This window comes from Urocitellus parryii, chromosome 2 (assembly GCF_045843805.1).
Source record: "Urocitellus parryii isolate mUroPar1 chromosome 2, mUroPar1.hap1, whole genome shotgun sequence".
NCBI classification, from domain to species: domain Eukaryota; kingdom Metazoa; phylum Chordata; class Mammalia; order Rodentia; family Sciuridae; genus Urocitellus; species Urocitellus parryii.
Window position 1 is genome coordinate 69977208 of NC_135532.1, and position 13689 is coordinate 69990896.

At 37.0% G+C, this 13689-nt stretch overlaps 1 pseudogene; it reads right to left on the reverse strand.

Annotated features, from left to right (window-relative positions):
* Nucleotides 1–287: 287 nt before the first annotated feature.
* Nucleotides 288–13689, reverse strand: part of LOC113201509 (bifunctional 3'-phosphoadenosine 5'-phosphosulfate synthase 1 pseudogene) — a 65359-nt pseudogene continuing 51957 nt past the window's right edge.

Consider the following 13689-nt stretch of genomic DNA (forward strand, 5'->3'; position numbering starts at 1 on the left):
AATCATGAGACAGAGCATAAATATAAAAAGACATGATTTTCAAATCATAAAATCATATTATAGGAATCTAACTGTTACAAGTGGAAAAATACATTAAAGCCAGCAGTGCGTTACACCAGTTCAAAACAGAACTCATGAGGCGAACAACACTGATGCAAGTTGAGAAAAACTGATTTTAGGAAGCACATCCAGACAGATACAACCACAAAGAAATGCCAAGAGTGACTATGTGGTCCACTCTGGGAGTTGGCAATGCAACAAAGGTGGAGTGATGACTAGGTTAATGCTTAGGTTTTCTCCAGGGATTCCGTCAGCATGGTCTAGGCCTTGAGTGCCATGAACCCTTCAGGAGGCTTCTGGCCTTTTTGGGCAAATTTCCGCATTTGAGTTCTTGAAATCAATTCAAAGTCTTCATGGCATTCAGAGTGATAGTAGTCCACGCGCTGCTTCTTGTTGCAAACTGCAAGGAGGTTAGGCCAGGGGCCATTGTCAGCACTTTGGTGCCCTGGGTTGGACCATAAAGATCCTTCCCTGTTTCCAGATGAGGCATGCCAGCGGGGTCTCCTCCAACAATGTGCAACTTTGCTCCTGCAACAATCTGTGCTCTGCAATGCCACTGCACCTCAGTCAGCCCAGCATACATCTGGGAGATGGGAAGATGGCTCCCACTGTGCTTTCAGGATTCAGGACTCCTTCCTCCAGCACCGCAGCATACTGCTTTATGCACCACATCAAAGGAACATCGTTGTCCTTTGTCTAGCCACCAAAGGGGTGAAGGAGGAGGATGGGGTGAATTTGCTTATGAGTGTCTTGCATTGACAGAGCATGTCCATTGTGAACTGGGTGACTGCACTGGTACAAATGCAAAGACGGCATCAGGATTCATATCCCTAAACTTCTGCTTGAGCTCAGTAGGAGTAATATTGACCAAGACCATCATTCCAATAAATTCAGTCCAGGTTTTGAAGATCTTCCCCAATCAGCCAATCTCCTGGCTCCATAAAAATCTTAATGGAGGGGTGGCTTTTGGGTGTTGCTCCCCCCTTTTGGCACAGCACTCCTGTTTCCTGTGTTCAAAACACTCTGGATTGGGAAGAATTGCCACACCATGGTTCTCATACATCAGAGCAAATGCTGTCCAGCTGTCCAGCCTCTCCTTCTATTCTTGAGTAGCTGTCAGAACTATAGGCACTGACAAGTTAATGACATCCCCACCCAGAAGACAAAGTGAAGGCACTGTAAGTACTCTCTCATGAAGCTGTTCAGTGGGGTTGTGAAACCTTCAGCCAGAACTTGCACCCACTGCATATCCACTTTATTAGTTTTCAATGCTGGTAATATTTCTGCATCTGTTTTCGCCAGATGAAGTTTATTTTCTGGTACATATAGTTCTTTTACTCCACAAGAGGCATCCACAGGAACAATATCCTGTTCCTGTAGAAGTTCCACAACTTGGTGGACAGTCGTTTACATCACAGGAGTCTGTTTTCAACACCAATTCAGGGGCTTCTGGTTTTTCATATTCAAAATCGATCCCAGTAAAACCTTTAATTTCTCCTACCTGTGCTTTTTTTTTTTTTTTTTTTTTTTTTGTAGAGACCTTTGACATCCCTCTGTTCATAGACATGCAGGAGAGCATCAACAAATACTTCAAAAAAGGGAAAAATTGCACCCTCATGGATTAGCCTTGCATTGTTTTAATCCTGTGTATACAGTGATATAAAACTTGTGATGCACACTAAGCCCGCATCTGCAAACAGCTTAGCAACTTCTGTACTGAGCTGAACATTCTCTTCTCTGGCTTTGAGAGTAAAGCCAAGATTTTTAAGACCTTGACGAATATTGTCACCATCCCAAGTATAGCATGGAATGCCATGGCAAACCAAGTACTCCTCCAAAGCCAGGCTCACCGTGGTCTTCCCTGCTTCAGACAGCCTGTTAATTTCCCACTCCAACTCAGGAACCAGAACAGCAGCCTATGTTTGCATTTTAATAGATCTGTTTGTTACAGTGTATGATTGTGCCTCATTCTTGTTAAGTACCAGGAGTTTAAAAGTTACTTAAAAATTTGTGCTAGCAGATCTCTTATCTGACTGATGAAATGTTTTGTGTCAATGTTTTTTCCTGCTCCTTTTTGCCTCACTGTGCTCCCCAAGATTCTACATAACGCCAACTGCATTTTAAAGCAATGACAGCAATGAAAAACACAAAACCATCAGTCATTGTCAAATACTCTATAAATGGAGACAGAGGAGGGGTTCAGATCTCTGTGCAACAAGGACAGAGGAGAAAGGTCAGTGATATATCATGTGGTGTAGGACTTCCCCCTTGAGCGATTTGCTAAGACTTGCTCCTATTGTATAAGCTTTTGTCTGATTAGAGACTTTTAATTCTAAGACTGAGCCTAAAGTTAAGATTGCAAATATTCAAGTCTCTCTAGAGCCCTGGAGAGAGGGAGGAATGCATTGCAAGTGGATTTGGAGGAAAATTAATTTTTGCCATTCATGAAGACCAGGAACTAATATTAACAATTGTTTAACTTATGAAAAATTAATTAGATGACTTATAAATTATGTATGTGGGAAAAAGAAAATCTGTCAATGGGTGGTTTGAGGATTCAGAAGAGCACTTTAGTTGATAACAAAAGGTATTTTGTGCAGCAGGTCACGTTAGGGTGGGCTTTTGCTCTTCCTTTGTGCCCGACCATGGTGAATACAGAATTGTTCTTATGTAACTCCCTGGGGGTGGGAGAACCAGTCATGTCCATAGACTGTTTATCATTATGTGTTTGTCTGCTGTTTAGAAACATAAAAAGCAGTAGGCAAAAATTTAATGGAAAGAGAACTGAAAAGATGTTGAAAGAAAGATATCTGAATACTGAACCCATGTGCTTAGCAACACAGTACAATCTCATAATGAACCCTTCTTCCAGATCACTTGAGTAAACAATAAATAGCAACCCTGGATGTCTACGCCACACAGGTAAGGTAAAGCAAATAGCTTAAATCCCAAATCAAGGTTAGAATTATTATTATTTTTTAATCTTGAAACAAACGCATGTTCTTACTGAGTCTGACTTTTAAAGAAATATTTAATTAATGATGAAGAGAAAAATAAGCTATAATTCAGGAAATAGTTTCTCTGAGTTAATGATGTACTTATTTTTCATTCCCATATTTTAAAGTATGATTGATAATCTTAGTATAAATTAAATCATATTCTCTAATTAATATACATGATTAAGTATCATATGAAATAAATAAAATTCCTGGTACTAACTGATTGCTACAGCTTTTTTCCCTTTATTTCTTTCCTTAACATCTCTTGAGAAAAAGATATATTATTTTCTGTACTTAAAGAAGATAGCTTAATCAACACTAAACTGTTGTGTCTCGAGTTAAATTTTAAAAAATTAACAAGTTTGACTGTAAATTGCAGAGACTTTTAAAAGAAAGTACAAATGTACCTAAAGGATAGTCTAAAATCCAAAGAATAATTTCCTTTATATATTTCAGTAATCAGGTAGGCATTTGTAATCTCAGCTGAGGGTGTTTCTTTTATACTAGGGAAGACTGACCAGAGTTTTGCTGCAATAAGGGGTGTAGATAGTATGCCAGTAATTTTTACATTAATGCTACCCTTGAGGTTTTATCTTATACTTATGTTCACACAGAAGGAAAAAAAGGCATAAAAAATTAATTTTAGCTTTATTACAAAGACACCAAATATTAACTCAAAACTAAGTGACTGAAATGTGTCCCTTATATCCTAGGCATCTTCCCTGTCAAATCTATAGAGACAAGTGCACCCAGAATAACGATCAGACTACTATCAAACTGAAGTTTAATTATGTTCACTCACATTTTCAAATTATTCCCAACAAATTACCTTGGGTAGGTGACACATCCATCAAGGCAAGTCTAATTTCATATTCACAGTAATGTACTTCTGTAAACTGCTCTAATAAGGTTTTAACTAAGTTTTGCTCTTGACCTCACTAAGCTGAAATATTGCAGGCTGTGTGTTTTGCAGTCTCTCCAATTAATTTCTGACCTTGGTGCTGCCTGGGCACAATGAGGCAAGTGAAGGGTGGAGATCAGATTTAATTTTGAATTTCCTGACTGCTACTGGTTTGTATCTCAACTCCAACAGTACTTAGACATGTTATTTTTGGTCAATGACTTTTTATGCAGCACACTGGGCAAATGTAATTAAGTAGGCTAAGTTTTGTTCTCAGCTGTCCTCCAAGTTCTTGCATGGGAACTTGGAGTTTCAACAGGAAACACCTGTATGGTAGTTGTATACCAAGCCTTCCCAGAGAATTAATATATAACATTGTTCCTGGGCCTCACTGCTCTTCCCCAAATAGAAAGGCTCAGCTGTATTTGCAGACTGTATTTTTAATTACTAGTGAAAATCCAAACTCTTAAAAGGGAGCCTTGTTTTTTAAAGTTTTTTTTTTTTAGGCTTAGCAATATCAAGGGTCAGATACATTTTTCATATATTTCATCATTCAATATTAGACATATTTTTATTCAACTGACCTTCATTGAATGTCTACTCTGTGTAAGGATGGTGGAGGTACATAAAGAAATCAGACTTAGATCCAACTCCTAACAGATATTAGCAAGAAACACATTATAGTCTTGAATAAAACGCAATTAATTCCTACTTAGAGATGACCCACAGACATTTGGATAAGATGTTGGATTTGTGAAAATAAATTGAAAGTGTGCTGTTAAAATCCTCTATGACCTTATCATTTTGGCAAAATAGTGAGACATTAAACATTAAAAAAAAACTCAACAAAAAAATCTGGAAATGAAAAACAAATGTAACAAAACTACACTTTGAATTTCATAGCTGAGCTCCTGGTGAAGTAGGAGAAATCCTCAGAGACAAACATACTCACAGGTTTGCTGCAACAGAAGTGGCAAGTCAAGCTGAACATGAGGCTGCAATTGCTCTGGTTAAAATCTGAACATTTATTTTACTCAGAGATTTGGCTTCTAATAGCCTAGTGGCCTCAGGAAGTGAGCTAAAGTAAGACATGACATTGGAACCAGTGTACTGGAGGGATCTATTGTGCCCCACGGAGTATAGCAGAAGCAAATGCAATTCTTATCTATAGAGACATGTTCAACCTAAACCTCACAGTATCCCCATGGATAAAACATCAAGGTATAATAGAAGATTAGGACTTGCATTCAAAATATACAAAGAACTGTTAAAACTCGACAATAAGAAAACAAACAATTAAATTTAAAATTGAAAAAAGGCATCTAAATACACACCTCAACAAAGAAGCTAGCAAAGAAGCTATGAAAAGATGCTTAATATTATCTATCTTTAGGAACTTGCAAATTATAACAATAGCAAACTGTTCATTCAAAGAAAGGTGAATGGATTAAAAAATCTATGTATGATGAAATATTATTGATAAAAAGAAATAATCCATAACTATGAAATGATATGAGAGAATCTTACATGCATATTACTAAATGGAGAAACCAACCTGAATCTATGATTCAAAATAAATGAGGTTTTGGAAAAGGCAAAAATAAAGAGATGGTTGTCAGAAGCTGGCATAGGAAGGGAAGAATAAGGGTGGAGCACAGGGGAGTTTTAGAGCAATGGAACTATAAGATACCATTATTATTTAGATATTAGGTGTTCCCCAGAAGCTCATGTGTGAGACAATGCAAGATCGTTCAGAGGTGAAATGATTGAGTTATGAGAGTCTTAACCCAATCAGTGAATTAATCTCCTCATAGGGATTAACTGAGTAGTAACTAAAGGCAGGTGGATGCAGTTGGAAGACCTCAGTCTTTGGGGCCATGCCATTGGGGTATATACATTGTATCTGATGTATAAAGTCTCTCTCTGCTTCCTGATCTTTGTGTCTTGATCCACTTCCCTCCACCACATTCTTCCACATTGATGTACAGCATCACCTCCATCCCTGAGCAATGGGGCTGGCTGTCTATGGACTGAGACCTCTGAAACTATGAGCCCCAAAATGAAATTTTCCTCCTCTAAAATTGTGATTGTCAGGACTTTTGGTCACAGCAGCAAAACACTGACTAAAAGAGATAATGTAATGTTGGAATATGATATAACACATTTATCAAAATCCACATAACTGGCTAACACAGAGAGAACCTAAAAGTCAATTACGGACTTTAGTTAATAATAATAATAATGTGTCAGCATTGGTTTATGGAGTGTAACAAATGTGTCACATTAATGTTCAATGTTAATAAGGAAAACGTTCAGGAGTGGAGGGAGATGCTCAACTTTTCTGTAAGTCTAAACTTTGATAAAAAATAAGTATCGATTTTAAAAGTTTATAAAATACATAAAAAATCAATTAAAAAGGAGGCTCAATTAGAGTCATTAAAAAGAAAATCACAGGTTAGAAATGTTAAATAATTGGTATATTGCATATTAACTATAAAATTGGAACATTTGAAATACTTGAAGAGCCCACCATTTTAAAGTGAGCAAGAAATAAGAAAAATAAAAACAATAAAGAAAGAAAACCGCAGAAATATTTGAAAATTAACCAAATAAATATTCTAGAAAAAAATAATTGAAATTAAAAACTAAATAGGAACAGGATTTCTAGTGGCAGCCAAGATGGAGAAACAGGGACTACATTTACCTCTCTCCTGAAACACTTTAAAACACACACACACACACACACACACACACACACATACACACAAACACACACACACACAGAAATGGTTTTTAAGACTCTAGATATCAGGTATCAAGGGACAATAATATCTGTGAGATGAGAAACAAGTATGGTGAGTTCTGTGATTTCCTGAGATCACTGTCTTGAGAGAGTTTATAAGCCTTGATGTGGGGAGGGAAACCCAGACAGAACTTAGCAGACTTCCTGAGTTAAGGACACAGAGCAGATAGCTGTGGGGAAAACAGGTGAAGAGAGATCACAGGACAGAGAACCTGAAAGGAAAGAGCTGCCCAATGAGAAAATTCTGGAGATCTGCAGGAGGTCACTGTTGAGTACTCTAGGTCACCCTGTGCTTTGTGGAAAATCAGTAGAGCCTGGAGCTCTTGACACTCAGAAATATTAGAAGTAATAGTGCCTGAAGCTCATGGAGGCCTGAGAATGGAGTCTGCTCATACTAAAGAGATTGGAAAATTTCAAGATTCCTAAGGCCTTTGGTAAAGAGAAGGGTCTCTTGCCTTAGAGTAGAGTAAATAGCTTTAGACCAAGTGCTGCTCCAGTCCTGCTCAACAAATCCTTAAGGCAAAACCGAAGTACTGGGCTATTTTCTAGTAATCTAACTACAGCTGAAATAAAACTAACAAATATTTATAGTAGTAAGAAACCCTAACACAACAAGGTTAGATAAAAAGTGCCTCAAATCCAACAAAACATTACCAGGCACACAAAGAAATAAAAAAAAGTCCAATCATCAATTGAAGCTAACTCAGATTGGACATAGAGATTAGAATGAGAAGACAATAATTTAAAATCAAATATTATGGCTGTATTCCATATGTTCAAAAAGTTAAGAGGTACAAAAACAAACAAAAAAAGACCTAAATCAGCTTCTAGTGATGAATCTCAATTTGCTAAATTAAATATATGTACATTGGATGCTATTAACAGGTGATTGGATGTTGCAGAAGAAAATACCCATAAACTTAAACACAGAGCAATAAAAACTATTAATAATAGGACCCAGAAAGGAGATAATTAAAAAAATAAATAAACAGTCTTAGGAGCCTCTGGTCAACTTGAAGTGACCTAGTATATTCTAGTATATAACTAGAATTCTTAAAGAAGAAGATAAAGTGGAATATGGAAAAAATATACATCGAAAACTATAAAACATTGCTGAGAGAATTTAGAGACCTAATAAATAAATGTAGAGCTATATTGTGTTCTTAATTATAACTCGATGAGATGCAAATTGATCTCTAGATTGAACAGAATCCAAATACAATTTCTTACACACTCTTTTGAAGAAATGGACAAAGTGATTCTAAATTTACTATGGAAATGCAAAAGATTTATAGTAGCTTGAGTGACTTTGAAAAAGAACAAAGTTGGAGTACTAAGACTACCTGATTTTTAGACTCCTTATAAAGCTAAATAAATCAATACAATGTTGCATTAAGATACTGCTGACCGGGGTGGGGATGTGGCTCAAGTGGTAGCGTGCTCGCCTGCCATGCTTGCGGCCCGGGTTCGATCCTCAGCACCACATACAAAGATGTTGTGTCTGCCGAGAACTAAAATAAATAAATAAATAAATATTAAAAAAAAAAAAAAGATACTGCTGACCAATGGAAACTAACATAGAGTCCAGAAATAAAGCCACATGTATATGGACAATTGATTTTAGCATAGGTGATTCAATGGAGAAAGAATGTTTTTTTTTTTCCAACAAGTGTTATTACACCAACTGGATATCTATATGCAAAAAAAAAAAAAAAAGGAAAGGAAAAGAAACTGGCTTTGTTCCATATCTCACACCATAAACAATACTTAAAATGGGTCTCAGATTAAATGTAAATGTAATTATAAAACTATTAGAAGAACACATAAGAAAAAGCCTTTATGACCCTGGCTTAATAAAAAAAATTCTTAATTAAAACACCTAAAGCACACTCTATAAAAAAAAATAAATTGAACTTAATTAATATTGAAAATGTCTAATAATTGAAGGTACTATGAAGAAAATGAAAAAAATAAGCTATCACCTGAAAAAAAAACTTTTGCAAATCATACCTTACAATAAATTTGTAACCAAAATATATCAAGAACTTTGAAAATTTATTTAAAAAATTATCCATTTAAAAATTCTACAAAACATTTGAAGGCACATTTCACCAAAGAATATGTACAAATGACAGATAAGCATGTATAAAGATGCCCACCATTAGTTCTCAGGTAAATGTAACTTAAACCACAGTAACATACTACTACATGTCTATTAAAAAGGCCAATTTTGTTTTAAAAACTAATCATATCAAAAGTATATGCAAGGATATATAGAAAAGAGAATATAACAATATTGAAAACATTTTGAGTCTCTTAAATACAGATCATATTATCTGTGTTAGTCTGCTTTTCCTCACTGTGCAGAAGTACTGACAAGGATGAATTATAGGAGAAAAGTTTATTTGGGGCTCAAGGTTTCAGTTCCTGGTTGGCCTTATTGCTCTAGGTCCAAGGTGAGGCAAAGCATCACCATGGAAGAGTGTGGCAGAGGAAAGTAGCTCAGGAGAGGGTGGTCTGGAAGCATCTTGGGGAAAGGGGCTATAGGGAAGATGCATCCATCTAGAATGTGCTCCCAGTGACCCACCTCCACCAGCCATGCCCCATCTGCCTACACTTACCATCCAGGCAGTCCAAACTAGGATGAACGGACTGGATGACAGCTCCCATAATCCAATCATTTCACATTTGAATATTCCCACATTAACACAGGAGATTTGGGGTGACTTCTCATATCCAAACCATAACATCATCTACCCTTTGAAAGCTTATGTTCATATAAAACTTGCAGGTTAATTTGCATGACAGCTTTGCTTGCAATAGTTAAAAATTGGAAATAACCCATCCCACTTTGTGAATGGAAGAACAAACTGTTGGAATGGAATACTACTCAGAAATAAAAAGAAATAAACTATTGATATATGCTGCCACAGGGATTACCTTAAAAGTAATTATGGCAGGTGGGGGAAGCCAGACTATAAGAGTACATATATTAAGATTCTATGGATATAGAAAAATTGGTTAACATGAGGATAATCATAAGTCATCATAGGCAATCATAAGTAATTCTCTGTTTTATAAAACAATATCAAGAACAATAATCCAGGTGCAATGGCACATTCCTGTAATCCCAGTGGCTCAGGAGGCTAAGGCAGGAGGATGGAGAGTTCAAAGCCAGCCTCACCAACTTAGTGAGGCCCTAAGCAACTTGGCAAGACCCTGTATCCAAATAAAATATACAAAGGGGCTGGGGATGTGGCTTAGTTGTAAGCACCTCTGGGTTCAATCCCTGGTAGGAAAAAAAATCCAAAACAAAAAACAAATAATAATACTAAAATGTCTAAATTGAAGAGTAAGAAATAAAATAGAGTTAAAATACTGGAAACAAATAACATACAAGAATGAATATAAGTTAAGACCAATATGGTCGAGTTCTTTTCCCCAGTATATTTAAAACAAGAAGACAAAGAATTGGATTGAACTAAGTTTGAAGTTTTTCAAGGAAAGTATGTCCAGGAGTGAGAGGCACAAGTGAGTGGGGGTGTATAATGGGAAGTTATAATTAGAGATCAAGAAACATAAGTTGAAAACATGGAAATTAAGATTTAAGGAAAATAAGTCTCATTGATCTTGTAGAGCATCTCAATGTAGTCAAAGAATAATTAAAACTTGGTGGTAGAGATAGTGAGGTGGGAAGATGGACAGTATGAGTCAAGGAGTTAACAGTCACTCCTGAGACCATGGAAGATATACAGTTGTTGAAAAGGCAAGCTTTAGGATCGAACTTTGGAGGAGAGAAGACAAAGAACTGAGAGCTTAGGTGTTTGAAAAACCATTCATATTGATATTGAAATCACTAAGAATGAACACAATCATTTAGGACAGAATGACAGTGATCTGCTAAAATAAACTTTTAACAAATGTCAGGAAGATCTCAGAGGCTTGTGTATATATGAGTAACCTTATTGTATCAAGAGCTTAAAAAATGAAGCTTTTGAAAAAATTTAATTTCTTCTAATTAGTTACACGTGATAGCAGAATGTATTTTGATCATTGTACATAAATGGAGCACAGCTTTTCATTTCTCTGATTGTGCATGGTGTAGAGTCACACCACATGTGTACTCATACATGTACCTAGGTAATGATGTTTCATCTCATTCCACCATCTTTCCTACCCCTGGTCCCCTCCTATCCCTCCCTCCACTTTTCCTAATCAAAGTCCTTCCATTCTCCCCATGCCCCCACACTTGATTATGGGTCAGCATCCACTTACAAGAGAGAACATTTGGCTTTTTTTTTTTTTTTTTTGGAATGGGCTTATTTCACTTAGCATGATATTCTCAACAACATCCATTTACCTGCAAATGCCATAATTTTATTCTCTTTTAATGCTGAGTAATATTCCATTGTGTATATGTACCACAGATTTTTTCTCCATTCATCTATTGAAGGGCATCTAGTTTGCGTCCATAGTTTAGCAATTGTAAATTGTTCTGCTATAAACATTGAAATAGCTGCATTCATGTAGTATGCTGTTTTTAAGTCTTTAGGGTGTAGACTGAGGAGTGGGATAGCTGGGTCAAACGGTGGGTCCATTCCAAGTTTTCTAAGGAATCTCCATACTGCTTTCCATAGTGGTTGCACAAATTTGCAGTCCCACCAGCAATGTATGAGTGTACCTTTTTCTTCACATCCTTGCCAACACTTATTGTTGTTTGTATTCTTGATTACTGCCATTCTGTCTGGAGTGAGGTGAGATCTCAGTGTAGTTTTGATTTGTATTTCTCTAATTGCTAGAGATATTGAACTTTTTTTCATATAGTTGTTGATTGATTGTGTTTCTTCTTCTGAGAAGTGTCTGTTCAGCTCCTTAGCCCATTTATTGATTGGATTTCTAGTTATTTTGGTGTTAAGTTTTCTGAGACCTTTACAATGAAGACTACAGAACACTAAAGAAATAAATTGAAGAAGACCTTAGAAGATGGAAAGACCTCCCATGCTCTTGGATAGGCAGAATAAATATTATCAAAATTGCCATTCTAACCAAAGCACTATACAGATTTAATAAATTCCAATTAAAATACCGACATCATTCCTTACAGAAATAGAAAAGGCAATCATGAAATTCATTTGGAAAACTAAGAGACCCAGAATAGCCAAAGCAATCCTTAGCAAGAAGAGTGAAGCAGGAAGCGTCACAATATCAGACCTTAAACTATAGTACAAGTTATAGTAACAAAAACGGCATGGTATTGGCACTGAAATAGACTTGTAGAGCAATGGTACAGAATAAAAGACATAGAGACAAACCCAAATAAATACGGTTATCTCATACTAGACAAAGGCACCAAAAACATACATTGGAGAAAAGATAGCCTCTTCAGGGCTGGGGCTGTAACTCAGTGGTAGAGCACTTGTCTAGCCCATGTGAGGTACTGGGTTCGATCTTCAGCACCACATAAAAATAAACAATTACAATAAAAAGATAGCCTCTTTAACAAATGGTGCTGGGAAAACTGGAAATCAATACACAGCAAAATAAAACTAAACCTCTATCTCTCACCCTGCACAAAACCCAAAGTGGATCAAGGACCTAGGAATTAGAACAGAGACCCTGCACCTAATAGAAGAAAAAGCAGGCCCAAATCTTCACCATGTTGGATTAGGCTCCAACTTTCTTAACAAGACTCCTAAAGTGCAAGAAATAAAATCAAGAATCAATAAGTGGGATGGATTCAAACTAAAAAGTTTCTTCTCTGCAAAAGAGACAATCAATGAGGTGAAGAAAAAAAAAACCTATGTTTTGGAAGCAAATTTTTGCTACACGCACATCAGATAGAGCACTCATCTCCAGGCCATATAAAAAATAAAATAAAGTTTTTAAGTAGTAAGGAAGGGCAAGCATTTGAAAATGGCAATGACCAGGAAGAGGTAATTCTCACCACTGGATCCAAAGGCAAGAGAATGATAGGAAGGAACAAAATTCCACTTGAGTGGGCTTCCAGGGAGGAGGATCTTGGGGGACAACCAGGTTTCCCCCAGAAAAGAAGGTGAAAGGAACATTCTGAAGAGAGGTTGACCACGTAGAGAATTTCAGTGGTGTCAGACTCTGAGTTCCAAGAAATGTTGACAAAATGCTTTAGGAAGAAATCTTGTTTATCTGTGGACTATGAATAGATTTTGTTTTGTAAACTGTGTACTAAGGCAGATGTTTATATGTAGATGGTGTTTGTAGTTGACTTCCTATTCAATAAAGACATTTCTTTGTGGTAATATCACTGACAACATCACAGATCTCATTTTCTTCTTCTAGTATAATGTCTATGTGTATTAATAAATAGCTAGTATCTTTAGTCTGGCTAAGTCATAGGTCAAAAATATACCACTGGGTAGAAAACAGAAGTCTCACAACATAATTAGCACACGTCAGTGGGGAACAGGCCTTCACTATAACTGGCCAGAACACTCATTTCCCCAGTTTCCTGCTGGCCTGGTTAAATAAGGATCTCTATATTGATATTTCTCAATCCTTGGAGTAGCCTAAGTTCATTAGGATTGGCTGCAAGGTGTAATTCTCTTTTCAGCAAATGCTGGTTCCCCATTGCCTCACTTGACACCATGCAGGGTGCCCTGCAGGTGCAGAGGAAGTGAAGGGGTGGCGTTAGGATTGAGTCCACTCTGCCAGGTCACTGCTTCCTCCTCTTTTCCGGAGATTTGGAAGACAAAGGGACCTGCCAGTGCCAGGAGCTAGCTCTCCCATCAACAGCCCACCATTCATACAGGTGGCCTCCGCAACGGAAGGCCGACTGAGCTCCAGCTGCAGCCCTGGCTGGGTCGCTCCTTCTCAGGCAGGCCGTGGAGGCAAACGTCTTCTGTGTTGTCTTTCCATGCAAGAATATTCATATGGGATGATTTTTCTAGTTA